The sequence below is a fragment of the Solea senegalensis genome, linkage group LG9 (assembly GCF_019176455.1).
Source record: "Solea senegalensis isolate Sse05_10M linkage group LG9, IFAPA_SoseM_1, whole genome shotgun sequence".
NCBI lineage: Eukaryota > Metazoa > Chordata > Actinopteri > Pleuronectiformes > Soleidae > Solea > Solea senegalensis.
Window position 1 is genome coordinate 20,979,827 of NC_058029.1, and position 16,703 is coordinate 20,996,529.

The 16,703-nt window shown below is 41.4% G+C and overlaps 1 protein-coding gene across 6 annotated transcripts in view; it reads right to left on the minus strand.

Moving 5' to 3' along the window:
• Positions 1-16,281, minus strand: part of grik5 (glutamate receptor, ionotropic, kainate 5) — a 96,454-nt gene extending 80,173 nt beyond the window's left edge. For all 6 annotated transcript variants that reach the window (XM_044034050.1, XM_044034048.1, XM_044034049.1 and 3 more), the window contains exon 1: positions 15,813-16,281. The gene's annotated coding sequence lies outside the window, so the exon portion shown is untranslated. The remainder of the gene's footprint in view (positions 1-15,812) is intronic.
• Positions 16,282-16,703: the final 422 nt, after the last annotated feature.

A 16,703-nucleotide genomic window follows, 5' to 3' on the forward strand; every position in this document is an offset into this window, starting at 1 on the left:
GTGTTATGACTGTTAAAAAAAATAATAATAACCAGCCAATCACAAGGCAGCAACTCAATGCATTCAGGTCTGTAGATATGATCAAGAAGACCTGCTGAAGTTCAAACCATCACAATGGTTTCAGAACGGTTTAAAGATTCAAAGCTGCTTTGTGTGATTTTGTTGTTGACGTTGATGACGGTGCTATTTTTCTGCCTTTGTTTGGACATTATTTGTATCCCGCATGTTTCATTGTGTTTACAGTCATACTCCATTGTTTTGCAATGTTGCCGTTGTCTCCTTCTGTCTTGGTATAAAACAAATCACTTCCCGTGTACAGCACAGAAATGCCATCAGGCGACATGAGATCTAAACATCGCCACACAGGGAAACACAGAGAGAACAGTGTGGAGCTATTGCCTTAATTAGCATTGTGTGAACTAAGTTTGGATGGCATGGACATGTATTCAGTTGGTTGTTGGTGTCAGAGAGGTTGGTCTGAGTGTTTCAGAATCTTCTGATGTTCTGGGAATGTCATGCACAACCATCTCAAGGGTTTACAGAGAACGGTCAGAAAAAAGAGAAAACATCCAGTGAGCAGCAGTTCTCTGGGTGAAAATGCCTTGATACCCAGTAGCGTACCGTGGGGTTTCAGTAAAAAAAAAAACAAGCAATAGCGCACACGCACACCACTGTGCATCTATAGGCTACTGCATCATTACCACCACATCTTGCGTTATGTCACTCAGCAACCGCAATTTCACAAGCCACCATATGACACAAAAACAAGCTTCCACATAAGCATAGGCGTCAGCTACGCAGCGGAACACGTCCCCGGCACTATTTATGATCAACGGTTTTGTCCTCACCACTTTACACCACTCACACAAAAATGTTATCAATTTGTCATTAACACTCGAACTACCGGAAATTATGTATCTCTTCGGTGTAGGTCTTCCTCTTGAAATAATTTCCTTCTTTTCTTCAAACGATCGCCGTGAAAAGTGCACACGAAGGATATCAGAAACATGATGGATCGGTGGTGTTAATGCAGTGGCCATTGCTTACTTCAAAACCCGCCAAAGGTTCAAACGTCGTTGATGACAACAGCGGGGGCTAGCGCCAGACACATCGCTGGGCCTGGGGCATTCTGTCACTATGATATGAAATTTTGATTGGCTGACGACACACGTCAGTCAAAGTTCTAACCAAATAGGAAATGGCAGCTTCAACTAAAGGCCAGCAATACTACTAGAGCAGTTCCACGGAGCTATGATGCGTTTAATGACATTGTGTAGAATACAGCTCAGCTTCACAAAATATAACCATATTCTTTCTGGAAATACAATCATAACACGTTCAGACACTCATTAATTTGATTATTAAAAATAATAATAATAACAATAAAAAAAATACTTTTTTGATATTGTCAGGGCCAACAGAGAAGGCCCTGCTGGCCCTGACAGCCCACCACTGTTGATACCAGAGGTCAGAGTTGGTACAAAATGAAGGAAAGTAAGTGACAGTAAGTCACCACAACATTTCAAGTAACTAATCGTGACAACTGAGGTAGAAGGAGACCATTGCTCTAATGCAAAACACGTCCAACCTTGAAGCAGATGGGCTACAGCGGCAGAGAACCACAGCAGGTGCAACTCCTGCCACTTTATTAAATGTTCGCTGTACCTAATAAAGTGGCAGGTGAGTGTATGTGTCTGTGCCCATTAGTGTTTGTATGCATGCACGTGTGTGCTGCTTTGTGCCTGCGTGTTTGGATGTTGCAAATGTGTGTAGCAAAGGAAGATACACACACACACACACTGCATAAAAAGGATTAATTCACCATTATGGAGAAGCTGTCAGATTCCTACAAGACCAAAACACATTTCCCCTCCCATCTCCTTTTAACAAATGTATAATCTTCAACCCAATCCGCCTCAGAGAGACTTAAAGGCTGGTACTGATTCCTCTAATGCTTTCACGTGAACCTGATGCTCTGACATGGATTCAGTTAGCTGGAATGAAAAAAAAAAAAGGTGTGCAGCCTAACACACTGATTGAAAGGCAGTAATATCTGTGTATTTCACTGATGTGGGGGAGCGTCACTTTCGCAGAGGGTTATTCATAACAGCAGCTTGCCTTACCGGAGGCTATCAAACTCCACTGAGTATATTAGCAGTTCACCAGGCAGACTTGGTAATCACAACACCGTTGCACCGTTGCTGCATTGGATTATACTGTAAGGTGCAGGTTCATGTTCTCTGCCTTGGGGGAACACTGGGTTAATATTCCAGGTGCCTATATATGAGGTTGGAGGGTAAGTGCCAGGTGAGTTGTATAATTTTCGGTGTCATTCTCTGCAGTAATAGACATCATCACCAGTTTGTTTTCTGAAAACCGAAAAAAATATTCTGTGAAAATGACACCGCAGTGAAACTCCATCGATGTTTTTTTCTTCTTCAGAAATGTGCTGACAAAATAGTGTCATTAAGTTACTGACAAGATAATTGGCGGGTAATTTTTGGAATCATAAGCAATGAAGACATAATAAGTACAACAGATGATCTTGGATGTTTTTATGTCTATATGGTATTCCTTATTAATTACCCTCTTTCCCTCCTCTTTGATGTAAACAAGAAGAAGAGGATTAAATCAGTAAATACTACTAGATGAACCTACAGGGCTGTTCTTTGCAGTAAATGACAGTTGTGGCACCAGTTGTTTCTTTTTATCAACATGGCCTCTTGATCTCTAATGAGCCTCACACCTTCAGCCTTGCTTTGCTTGAAAGCAAATATTGTCATGTATATTCATCATATTCCAATGTGGGCCACTTCAAAAGATTGACCGGTTGGCACATTCCAGACACTTCCTCTCTTGGTTTCACCCGCTCGTCTCTCCTTCTATCGATCTGAGTTACAGAAGCTCTCCTTTGGGCCAAGCTGCTGCACCTGTCTCCCTGCCAACACCCAAGCTTTATTTACCGTAAAGCTTTTACACAAACAAACACAGAAACTCAGCAGCAGCATGTGCACGCACACACATACACACACACACAAAGCACGCACGCACCCCACAATTTTGGCTTCTGATCAGAGCGAAACAAAAATGTGGCTGCTCCGTGTTTGCCTGTTTGTTTGATTCCTGTCTGTCTTTTCATGCCGTTTGTTCTCGCTTAACACCTTCTTCATTTTACACCTCATTCCTGACTGCTCTCCTTCCAACCTCAATCTTCTCCCTGCTGCACCTCTTTGTTCCCGTGAGAAAGCAGTGGCCCCAGCTAAAAGGAAGGAGTCTAAGGAGGTGAAGGCAGACGGGAGAAAAAGGGAGAAGTGCCCCTCTTTCTCTCAGCCCGACCTCACCCCACTTCACCCCTCCCTTCCTTCTGACGGCTAATCGATGTGTTTGGGTTTCCCCCTGTGGCTGTGGCCCAGGAGTCTTGAAAGCTGAGCCCTAAAGAAGTTCCCCCTCCCTCTCTGAGGCCGCGGAGAAAACCAGCCACCATAAGCCTGGCAGATTAGCAAGCCACCGGAGGATTTTATACCTTTCTGCTGAGCTATCGCTTCCTATCTCCTCTCCCCCTCACACCTCCTCCCCTCTGCCTCCAACATGCCCTCACTAAAGAAGCCTTGGAGGATATGGTAGTACACACATTCCTCCCTTTATTAACATATTCCATGGCTAGGGTTTTCTTTTCAAATGGATTATTGTACAACAGTGTTTTAATATCAAAGCCATTGTTACAAGATTAAATCAGGTTGCTATTTTAATGGTGTGGTCTCCGTTGGAAAGCAGCGCTGTGGAATTTCTGCTTCGCAGCAACTCGGAGTGAGATGGATAAATGGAGGCAGCAGAGATGGCCCACAGGTGAGAATGCAGACAAATTACGCTCACACACACACACACACACACACGGACAATTACGCACATTACAGTCGTCCAAACGGTTCTATTGATCTCTGCAGCAGCATGACCCGGCAGGCCTTATTGCCAGATGAAAATAAAGGCCACGTTTACAGTGTTGACACACACCATCATTCACACACAGCCAGCAGTCCCAATGATTACATGCTGTATGTAAATCCATTGAGCAATAAGGTAGGTTATTCCCCTTTAAGGCCACGTTGTTATTAACATAGACAGGATATCACCAGCAAGTGCCACAGGCCAACTGATTATGGCCCATTGAGAGTCGATGGCGAAATTGAAAAATGGTGATATCAAGAAGTGAGGCTACTTAATCTTCAGGCCATGCAAACGAGGGCTGTTTGTTTGTGGGTTGGAGCATTAACAGGTAAATCTGCAGTCTGCAAACAACATACAACTGCCTGCATGACTTTATTTTATTTTGAAATGTTCATAATAAACTAAATACTGATAAACTGTGCCCATCTTTCCATCTTTAGGTCTCAATGTTGCTATGGAATTTTGTTTATTTTATTTTATCATTTACTGTATATTAGGATGTAGAACAAAAGTTTAATCCAGGACGGTGATGGAAATGGTTGCGTTTAAAGCCAGGCATATTCTTGTGTTGCACTGAGAACATTAAGAACATTGTATAAAATACTGCAATTATGTAAATATTAATAGGATAGGAAAGCGGTAGGTACATATACGTTTATACTGCTGCCTACTCCTTTTCAAACAGATGTAAATGTGTTGTCATGGTTAATGTTGCACATGTGTTTGAAATAAAAATCTATCATATTCATTTATTTCTTATTATTATTTCACTGCTCACGTACATTCACTTTCATATGTCTTTTCTCTCTTGTCTGAGCCCATCCAACTTATTGTTCTGTCTTGTTGTCTGGCTATCATGTTTTACATAAAAACAACAACTTCGTTTTAAATAAAATAAAACACTGACATACCTGACATAACAAGATAAGACAACAATCTTATTTTTAAATGGATTAATCAGATTACAGCGGCAGTATTAAAGTGACAGTGAGTGTTCGTGGTTTCGCCTCCCAGCTGCAGAGCTACGACATCTTTTAGCTCAGTGCCTCTTTTTTTTCTTTTTTTCTTTTTTAACTGTATGGTTCACTTTCACCACTGTCAGCAGCTGTTTGTAACTAAAAAAGCATTTAAAGCCCACTGTGCACTACCTGCTTAGCATTAAACCGTTTACAGCCAATGTTAGTAACAAGCTGATGAACACAGTGAAGTGCATTCACAAGCTAAAGAGCTGGATACTTTCCTCAGTATTGGTGGAGGGAAAGAAAGGTCTATGAGAGAGAGTGAACATAGGTGTTAAAATTATTATCAGATGATTCACACTGAATGATGCTGTTGCTCTGGTTCTGGTGGGTGTTTAAACACATGATCACTATATCAACCTGATGAGGTGATAATGTCAGTGTATCATGTAGAGCTATATTCTGCAGCCCATAAATGGCCAAATAAAAAGTCTACCACTGCGGGTTTCAATATGGCACCTGTACAAAAGTCTTCCTCATCCTAAATTTGCTCACTTATTCCAAACACTTAAATGCTTGAATCTATGGCAGCCAAGTCACACAATATGCTGTGTCCCCAGAGATCCTGCTGTCTTTCTGATGTGATTTTCTGCTGGTGACTTTTCTCATCCCAGCCAGCCTCAGCAGACTGCAGCAGAAGTGAGGGTGGCTGCAGGTGCTAATAGGCTGGCACTGCCTGTGAGAATCCGAGGAGTTTGTTCTCTTACAGTTTGGATCAAAGACTGTCTCGTGAGTGGTCTGAAAATCCTATGCGCCTCTCGGCATGACTGCTGCGCCGTTTGTGTGAGTTACATCGATTCTGGCAATCGACGCACACCAACGCCATCCATGTCATCGACAGAATGCATCAACGAAACCCCACCCCATCCTCCACGGTTTCATCATGAATGGAGTTCCGAGGTCTTATATAAAACACATGGTGAGCACAATGCGGCTCTCATCTCGACAGATCACTCATCGTGACAGCAAGAGACGCCCACACAATATTTATGTCACCCATAAAAATACATGCATGCATAAACATGGCACACACATGCACATAAACACATATGTTCCTGTGTAATGGCAGACATACTGTACAACACAGCTCACACATGCAAAAACCACCTGGTCAATATTTTACGTCGAAGCAGCTCATCATGTAACATATGGTGTTTTATTCCTGTGTTTGACGTAAAGTCACTGCAGTTTGGAGATTCAGAGAAAAGCCACTTACTTACAATAGAAAGTGGCTCAGGAGGAGTTCAATTAATGCTGGTCAAACAACTCAGCGCTGTGGAACACAAGACAAAAGGGAAAAATAATTCATACTAACTGAAGATGATGATGTGCTGCTTACGTAGCTGAATTGAAATAGAAAACTATCACTTCCGAGAACTTCAACCTGATTAAAAAGCCTTTTTTGCTTTGTGCCACAAAAACACCTTGATACAAACATAATTACAGCCAACACATGCAGATGTAAAAGTTACACATTAGAAATAGCACTGGCGCAAATAGTGTGCAATTTCATGATAAACATTTGTATGTGGACCAGCGGGGAGCGGTGGCAAGTTTTGAAAAAAATGCTGCCATATTTAACAGAGCTACCACTCATTCGTACAAAAGTCCATAAACTGAGTTGATTAATCACATCTGTTCATTTTTTTTTTTTTTAAATCAGTCGTAATGATATGATATGAGTCCATTTGGAGTAGTGGGGTTCATTGAGTCAATGAAATATTCAACAGTTTATATTCTGGCTGTAGCCCATAATCAACTGCTGCATCAACATTTAAACTGAGCCAACTGAGCTGGGGCTGACTCGCATGTTAATACTCCGGATTGGTGGAGCTAAACGGGCTCTGGAATCAGTCTCCAAATTCGAGGAAAGACAACAAGACACAAGGCATAAAATGGAAGTGGTAACAAAACGAAGTCTCAGACTACATTTTACAAATGAGAAGCAGACACTGCTCTATAATTTAATATGCCGTATCAGAGGGCCACAGTTTTAGCTGTTTATAATTGTTAATGAATGCTGGAGACGCCCGGGTGGCTGAAAGAAGATAGCGCTGGAGACAGATTTATCAGTCAAAATTTGACAGCCTTCTGCAAAACTGAATTTACAAATTTTAAAGATTCTTTAAGAGAGGTTGATGCATCTGCTGGTGAAATAACCAAGTTGAATTTAATTGGGCTAGGTCACAATTATTGACGTGAAATCTTTATTTTCTATGAATAATTTATTTTTACCGAATAAATTGTTGTGTAATATCCGTAACTCAGCACAAATGTGTCTTATGTATAAGGGAAGAGAGATGGGTCTATTGGCAACTGGTGCGAATCTAAATTATCAACACTGTAAGAGCCTGTGTGGAGAATTTAACCAATGATCAAAGATGATTGAATTCACTTTCAGGGACAATACAATTTAACTGTAAAAACAAGCTTCTTACAAGAAATAATATTTCATATACTTTTTATATATATATGGATGTGATTTACGTGGTTGTCATTATCAAAATATTTTTTTATGTTTCTGTAATACACCAGTACGTAGAAGTTCTTTAACCAAAATTATATTTTTAATGATACATTTTAATTATTATTGTTGAATTTTCAAATGTATTGTTTTACAAAAAAACACATTGTTATTTCTTGATTAAGATGTCGAATTATAGTTATTTACTTGCATTCCTGAACAGAATAATTAGTTTTAGTGGTTGAATTTTATTCTTAATTAATTCCTGACTTCTCCGAGAGAAGCACAGTGAGCCGGCTCGAATTTGGGTATAAAATGGTGAATTCACTCATTATCATTATTATTATTATGTTATTTTCGAAATAAATAACAATAACATGTTTAGTTTCAAACAAGTTTTTGATAGATTTATAAAATATTTATGTTTTCTGGTTGCCTTTCCTGACGCAAACCTCACATATATACAGAGTTGGGACCAGCAGTAGCAGTGAACTGGATGGGAACCTGACAACCCTGCAGTTACAAGCCCAATTCCCTTCCGCTTATCCATCGGCTGCTTCAACGGTCCTCTAATAAAGTGGAAGACAGAGAAAACCAAGGATAGAGGAAGCCATCGGCCATCTTACTGAACAAGACATCTTACATCCATTCATTTTCTCCCGCTTTATCCTCTACATGAGGGTCGCGGGGGGAGCTGTGCCAATCTCAGCTGACATAGGGTGATAGGTGGGGCACACCCTGGACAGATCGCCAGTCCATCACAGCAACACAGAAACAAACAACTTCCACTCTCACTCTGACACCTACGGTCCACTTTACAAGGCATCTTATTTGTCCAAATACAGATAATCAAATGCTTGTTAAACTCCAACTTCAATGGAGTCTTACAGAGAAGAGCAAAGCTTAGCTGTATCCTGCATCAAGTAACAATCAGCTTCAGAGAAAGTTTGTACCTGTAGATATCACAAGTGCCATTAGTAGACTCTGAGTGGAAAGGCCACGCAGCAGCAACAGTAGTGAAACAATTTAATGTCGACTCACTAGACCAAGGCTGACAGTTCTGCTACCTGAATGTCTCGCACAAAAGCAGCAGTGGATTGAACAAGAACCTGACTTTTTCAGGCTCTGTCCTTGTGCTATACTGAAATATGACTGTCTAACATTGTGGTTTAACACTGTGGTTTAAAGTGGGGTTTGGGGACACTGGAGGTCTGTGAATATTAGAACTAATTTTGATCTAGCAGGATAAGAGGTGCGAAAATATTCCGACTTTGCTTTCATGACGAAAGCGAGACTCTGCTGGAAAAAACCTTCTGCTGTTTGCATGGATAGTGCATCAGTGATGACTGGGTGATAACAAGTTATTACTGCACAGATACAGTCTGACATCCTGAAAATGACTGCTGAAGGACTCTGAAATACAATGGCTCTTTTTTTAGTTTAGTTTTGCAGTGAGTGTTTGAGCTATGATGAGAAACATTGGAGTTAATGAAAGAGGAAAAAAGTTTGGTTTCGAATTTAGGAATACAAAAAGCGAGCAGTAAGCATGTCTTAATTGGATGATGAAGGTGGTCTTTGGAATATTTTCTCCCCTGTTAGGGGTCCCTGGCCCTAAAAGGTTTGAGAAAGCCTGCCCAAATAAACACACAGGTCATTTCAATATACTTCTATTTTAAATTTCTGATCAGAATGCTCACTCCTGCTAAACAGGTGTCCTTTTTGAAGACCAAAGACAATTTGCATGGACAGTGCTGACGCACAATTTTCAGTTACCTGTCATTACACACTATACGTATCGACTGGCGATGACAAGCACCTGTTTAACTGGTCCATACAGTATCTAGTTATTTAACCACAAGGCAGTAACTCAATACATTAGACATGTAGACATGGTCAAGTTCAAACCGAGCACCAGACTGGGGAAGGAAGGTGATTAGATTGACTTTGAATGTGGCATGGTTGTTGGCTCACCCGAGTACTTGCTGATCTCATGGGATTTTCACACACAATCATCTTTAGAGAGAATGGACTGAAAAAGGGCAAATATCCAGTGAGTGGCAGTTCTCTGGCCCTGACGATGCTTTGGAGAATGACCAGACTGGTTCAAAATGATAAACTGGCTAATGAGTGCAGCATGACACTGTACATGAATTTTTGGTTTTCTGAGAAGTGCAAAAAAAAATCTGATTATCATGAAAACATAGCAGGACACATTAGGCGACAGTGGGCCATCACATGGTCATTAATGAAGCACTTCTAAGTTCAGCAGAGAGTGAAATTGCTAAGAGAACTCAAACCCCAGCAGATGCTGAGCACACACACGTCTTTACATGTTAATAAGTAATTGTAATAAGTTTAGGGACATTTTCCATATCATTAAATACCTTTTTCGCACTGTTTTTGCCTCCCTGATTTTGTTGGCACAGTAACCCCAGCCCCAATGTGAATGGTTCTTACTTCTAAACCAAAAAAGAGTTGGTGCCAGTGGAGAGTGGAACAAGTTTTTCTGGCCTGAAGCCATCTCTTTGGTGGTTGAAAAACAAAGAACTGGTTCCAGATTAAGTACCAGCATGTAACTAAACCTTGGCAAACTGGATATCTGTCTCAGGGCCCCGGCAGTAAATCTCGGAGACTCTTTTTGAATTCTGCTCTGGATACGCCTGTCATCCACTTTCCCAAGCAGTTTAGAGGCCCCAAAAAAGAGAAGTATAAAAACACAGCTGGCTTTGTTTTCATTACAGAACTGAGCTTTGCTGTACAGACAGGCAAAAAGGCAGTAGCGCGCATTCGCTTCCTGACAGGTTCTTATCAGCCACAACTTGACTATCAGCTGTGAAATAAGACCCCCATTAACATTTACTTTCAGTTTCACCTCGTCATTGGCCTGTTAAAAGAAATCCTTGGTCCTAAAGCTGCAGAGCGGAGAATCCACTTCCTGTTTGCAGCAGCATGCCAAGTGTATCTTAATGGTCATGTAGTATACATTTTTTTTGTCTGGTTTTTATCTGAAAACTCAGTTTTTAAATTCCTTACTGAGGAGTTGGCAGCACTGGGAGGATGGGGAATGCTAACAGTAGAAAGAACAAGAAGATAGCTAAAACTTATAGGCAAAGGATGACACTGGAGACAGGAGTTTAAATAATTAATCTCATTCTATTTTAGCCCAGAAACATATCAATTACTTTTAATTTATGAGTACAGTGTGTAAAATACTCAAGTAAAAGTATAACAGTTGTACTTAAAAGTGGAAAGAACAGAAGTGGAAAATACACAAAGTTAAGCAGTCACACTATTAACTCTATTTGCCCTAATTAGAAAATGTTTTCTATTCTGTTTTAATTACTTTGTCATGTGATTCGATGTTAATTCTGCCTGCAGGAGGTGGTGTTATGGTGCATGCATTTCACCAAATGCAACCAATGAATGAAGCGAGCTGTGACAACTGCAACTGAAGCTTAAAACATGATGAGCACGCTGACATAAGCAAACCCTCCAGTAAGAGTCAAGAAATTGACGGACTTAATAAGCAGTCATGTCACCATGAAAACATCACGCAACACTACCCAGAATCCCTTTCAACAGCCTTGACGTATACACTCACAGGAAGAAGTCCTAAAATGACCTGAGATCAGGCTCATCAGCCTTTGTCACTCACACGCTCACACAAGGCAAGAGCAATCTATAGCTGTGACTTTCTGAGCCTCAGCCAGGCAGCTGATTAGGACAGACTGGGTCTGATCACCTGAGCCTCAGACTGTTTTACAATTACATTGATAGAATACCAACCTTTTCTGCTAACGCTAATGCATTAGAGTGTCACTACGATACGAGTGCCACTGGTGTCCTGGGTGCAACTACTGAAGCACTAAATAGAAATATTCAAAGCTATTTAAGTAACAGTACATGTATACAAACAATCACACTTTCACCCAGCTCACACATATTATACACGTTGCTTTTATCTTCTTGCAATCCACTCTTAATGACTCCATTAACTGAGAGGCCATTAGCGGCATTCACTTTATGGCCAGCCAAACAGCCCAGCCGGGAGCACATTATGGAGAGGGCATGTGTGTCCTCTAATGTCCATTTCTTGTCACTGTCCACACATACACACTCATACACTCACTCAATCTTTTCCCCAAGGCCAGCTAGCCTGAAGCAAGCAGGAGTAGACAAACGACTAAGCAAACAGGGCCATTTTTGTGCTCCATTAGGCAATGAGGAGCAAAGGTTTAGTGCAGACTGCAGTGCCTCGCGCTGGTGGTCAAGCGGCAGAGGATTGAAGGCAGATGAAACTGAAGTGGTGCTCGGTGTACGAAATCTCCTATCTCAAATTAGCCCGATTCACTTTGGAGCCTTAGCTGTCTGCAACACTTCAGGGTTGAACTGTCATACAAATGGCATCATGGGGAAAATTAGCAGGAGCCAATCACAGCAGAAACTTGACAAGAAAGTGATGGATTAGCAGACTGACAATTATCTGCTATAACTATGAATGAAGACCATGTTCGGGGAAATGAAAGATTTCCTGCTACATCACAGCACAGCTGCTGACAACCTTTGAAGGAAAAACAGATGTTCACAAGAGAACTGTAAATGATAAATGATGTAGATTTTTGTTCAAACAATAACATGCCGCCGAGCTTATATTTTTGCTGACATTTGTCCATTTGTATACAGCATAAGTCAAAATGTTAAAAACTGATTAAGATTACTGTTGATGCAGGTTAAAACGCGAGAATGTGTTTCAGGGTTTTTTTGAAAACACTTTTTTGTTAATAAAATGTTGCTAAAAACAATTCTGTATTGCTTCTAAAAATTCATTTAGTAGTAGTCATGGTAGTAACATTAGTTATATGCATGTAACTGATCTCTAGCTGTAGCTTCAAAACTCTGATAGTGACACTTAGGGCCCAATCAGACCTGGTATTAACATCTGTCCTAAGAGATCCGATCTAAACTGCAGTGGGTCAGAGGATGTCAGCTGAACACAGACTGCATTCATGCTGCTCACACATGTGACCGTATGACTGAGTGTGGTTTTGTTATTGGATCACAGGACACTCAGTACAGATTGGGTGCATTCTGAACACAGCACTCCCTACATGTGATTGGATCACTTAGGTGGAATGCTAATATCAGGTACTAGATGACATCAGCACTGTTGCTGATGTCAGCTCGCCACAGTTGATGGAAATGATGAAATGATGAGTGTTCTCGACACTTTGGGCAACAAAGCTGCCTTTGCAGAGGTTTGTGTGCTTTCTCGAGTTGTGGTACAAGACCTGTCAGGCACAAGCAAAAGCAAAACAAAATAAAAAATGTGAGGAGCAATCGGGAAATCTAACCCTGCACAGTGGAGGGTCAGTGATCTGAAAGAAACAAACTCGTACCAACAGGGGCGAAGGGAAACTCAATGTGGAAAATAATCTCATGAACCATGTGCATTTCTGCCACAATCTAGACCAAGTCAAGTGAAATGATTGGAGCACGCTGTTCCAACACAGCGCACTGGGGCTGTGAAGAGCAGTTAAACAGACGAGACTGAATCACACAAACACTGATAATTTGGTACATCATCTCGATATTGCCTTTATGTTTCTGCACATCTGGACTCGCTAAGCAGAGTGCATGTGTTTCAACATTGATGCTCTTTGACTGGAGCTGTACTGGTTCTTCAGTGTGACTCAGTTTTTTGTGACCACAGGGCTGCAGCCGGGAGGGCTAGAGATCAAAGTTCATATGTTGTCACTAAAGCATTAGTACTTCATGACATGGACATGAAACCTCCGGAAGATGACAAATATCCTGTTGTACAGGAACAAAGTGTGGTTGCCAACTTGAAGTGGTTTAAGGCTGTTCTAGGTTAGTGTTCTGTGTAATAATTCATTGATATATATTTATGCTTTGGAGCACTGGTTTATTTATTGCAGGGAGTGGGGGAGGTGTTACACGTCGTCTGCATGCAAAAATTCATTATTTTGAAAAATGCAGCAACTGCTCTGTAAGTCGTATGACAACAAATGAACCAATCAGCTACTGAAGACGTAGCAATGTCTTGAAGAAAGGTGAGTCAGTGGGACTCACTGGAGATGGAGGAGAAGCTTGTAATTATTGTTCAGGGACATGACCTCTCTAATTCAAACTACTGTGACTCGATGGAACAAAGCACAGCAAAACATCACAACAGGGACGTGTTAATTAATCAATTGAGGTTGCAGCAACTTCACTCTTGGTTTCAGCAGCTCATCACAGGTTTGGGCCACTTATGACAGATGCTACATTAACACTTGTCCCCAAGCATCTTGGTTACAAACAACTTTTTAAACATAAGCATTTATCGAGCATTGTTAGATGCTACATGTGAACGGCCCCTTACACTACACCATTATGCTAAGCATAGTTTTCCCGTGTCCTGCTCCAAGCTAATCTGTAGCTCAACAGGCAAATGGTTGCGCCTGCTGAGAGGAAAATGGAGATGCTTCACAACTCATGGGAGGGGGGTTGAAACAAGTGCAACCCTGATATTAGTGCAGTTGGTCTCAGATGGTTGTACTTTACTGCTGAGCACGACTGGACAACAGTTTCTGCTGTCTGCTTGTTTTGCCCTCTATCTCTCTCTCGAGGGGTGGGAGGCCATTTATCAACTACCAGAAGAACATGTATCAATGTGCAACATAGCCTGGGATTTCAGCTTTTATAACACTTTAAACTGCAAAGTCAACTTGCCAAGAGTCTGTGTCAAAGCTGTCAAGCACGAAAACATGAAACAAATGGCCCACCCAGAGTTCAAAGAGTAAAACATTGAGATAACGGGTGTACATCTTTCCAAGAGACCCTTAGTTTATGTTCACACATGTGCTATCAGGTAATATACTGAGCAGCGTCCCTGTTCACTTGTTTTTGGGCCCCTTTGGAGCTGACAGGGCAAAAGATAAGACAAGTCGAAATATACAGCACATTATTGACCATCCTCTTGAGGAGAAAACACCAGACCCAGCATTATTTTTGCCCTAGAATCATTTTGTTTAAAAAATCACACCACCCTCTGCACTGCTACTCAACGGCAAGCAGCGAAGCCATGTTGTGAAGCACGGGTTCTAGTGGTTGTACAATGTCATCAGTGCTGTTGTGCCTTTGATGCCACCATATGACACTCCTCCCTTCTCTGGGTTTTCAGTGACAGTGACAAATGGGATCGGCAGCAGTGTGTTATCAGCATGCAGCCACTGTAATCGTATTATTTAGTAATCTTAATTCTGAGTGGCTGACCCACAGTGTGAACAAAGCAGGGCCTCGCTAAGCCCATCACAGTGCTCCCATGGAGCAGAGGTCCTTTCCTGCTCCACAGCCCCTTTAGACACACACACTTCTTTTTCCCTCCCTTTTCTAACCCCCTCCTCTACGTGTCCACCTCTCTTCTGCAGTTCCTCTCACACTCTGTTTTCTCTCTTGATCACCTTACTTGTTGTTTTATCTCTTGGATGATTTCATTCTCTCTTTCGCTACTTCATTCCCCCTCCTCCCCAATCTTTCTGTCTCTGTAACGCTTCGAGCTGGGAGTTTGTGTAATGGCGTTATTCACAGTTCACTGGTCTGTTTGAAGGGACTATCTTGATTGAGCGTCTCTCGTGTAGAGCCTGGTGACTGAGGGAGTATATAAAGACATGGATGTGTCCATGGAGATAAGATAGCCATGGCAATATGCAGGACAATGCAAAAGGAATGTTTTCTCGTAAGGGTTTCATTCAAAGAAACACTACGGGGACAAAAAAAGGAGACTGGAAGGATGCACAGCTGGAAGCGTAATAGTAAAGGCATTAGACGAGCAATGGTAGCAACAAAGAACTAGTCGGGGAATCAGTCATTCTCATTAGCTGGTTTACCCTTTTCAGTTTTTTCACCCCGCCCCTCCCCATCTCACCCTAATGAATGCAAGTACACTGACACAGAACCAAAAACTGCTCAGAGAAGCAAAAATACTCACCACTAATTAGTTCAAATTAACCTCAGGACCAATGCGTAGGTTTGCACACACACACACACACACACACACACACACACACACACACAGACAGACACAGCAAGGCACCTCCTTTTTCCTCTTTCTGACACCAGTCTGATGCTGTTGTAAGCTTGGCTGTAAGATCAAAATCTCTGTCTTTGGCAGATACGCAACCACACACACACGCACAGAGACAGACACACATACACATAGCCTGGGGCAAAGTAAGCACAGGAAAGCAAATCCACTGTAAAGACACCATAAAGCCAACACTTCAGAAAGACGGACCATGTCTGTATGAGGTAAATACAGGCTAATGACATGCAGTGCACATATGGACACATAAATACACAGAGAGAATAAGAGTCCTACTTACAGAATGAAGCAGACGGTATCAGAAGCACTGTGCCATATGATCAGGGTAGAGATGATTCTGCTCAGGCATCGAGACGTGTGACCACAGAGTTTCAGCACTTCAGCCAAGGAGGGGAAAGGAGTCAGAGGGTTTCACTATATGTTTATAAGAAATCTACAGGATTCCAGTGTTTTTATTCAGATGAAAAAAAATAATCCCTTAAGAACAAGGCTAAAAAAAATCAACAGTTGGGAAAGGGAGAGGTTCAGTACTGTGTACAAGGGGGATGAGGTGTTGACTGGCCCACTGTGTGTCTTCTTATGATCTCTTTCTTCTAAAAAGCAGGAAAAAAATAAGAGTCCATCTTGACATAAAAGAAAGGGAAGGGTCACAACAAGGCTCCACTGTTTCCTTTACTGCTTTCTCTTTCTGCTTTCCTGTGTTTGCCCACCTCGTGTTTTCCTCAGGATAGCGATGGGCCTATGAGTAGAGGAACGCCAATTTTTTATCAATTGCAAAAATATTTCTACTCCAATAACTACCTAATTTGTGGTGTACCTTTCATGAATTTAAGAGGTATGAATTTAAGGTTTCTTTAAATGCATCTTGTTGGCTATTCAACACTCCACAAATAGTTAAAAATTCAAATTGCATTTTGTACTTCAACTGGCCATCCCTATTCAAAGTGAACTGAATCATTAGGCTGAACAGTGAAAATCCTAGGTGAGAGAGCTTATTCAAAATATAAAAACACTCACTTTCAAGTCAGCACTAGTTGGGGACATTGAGCACGGCGAGTTGGCACAGAAATCAGTTAGAGTGTGAGAGGTAAAGACATACCCATTTAACTATATTAATTAAATATCTATAAATGACAGTTGCTCAAGAATATTTTAGTTTGCCCTTCTTACC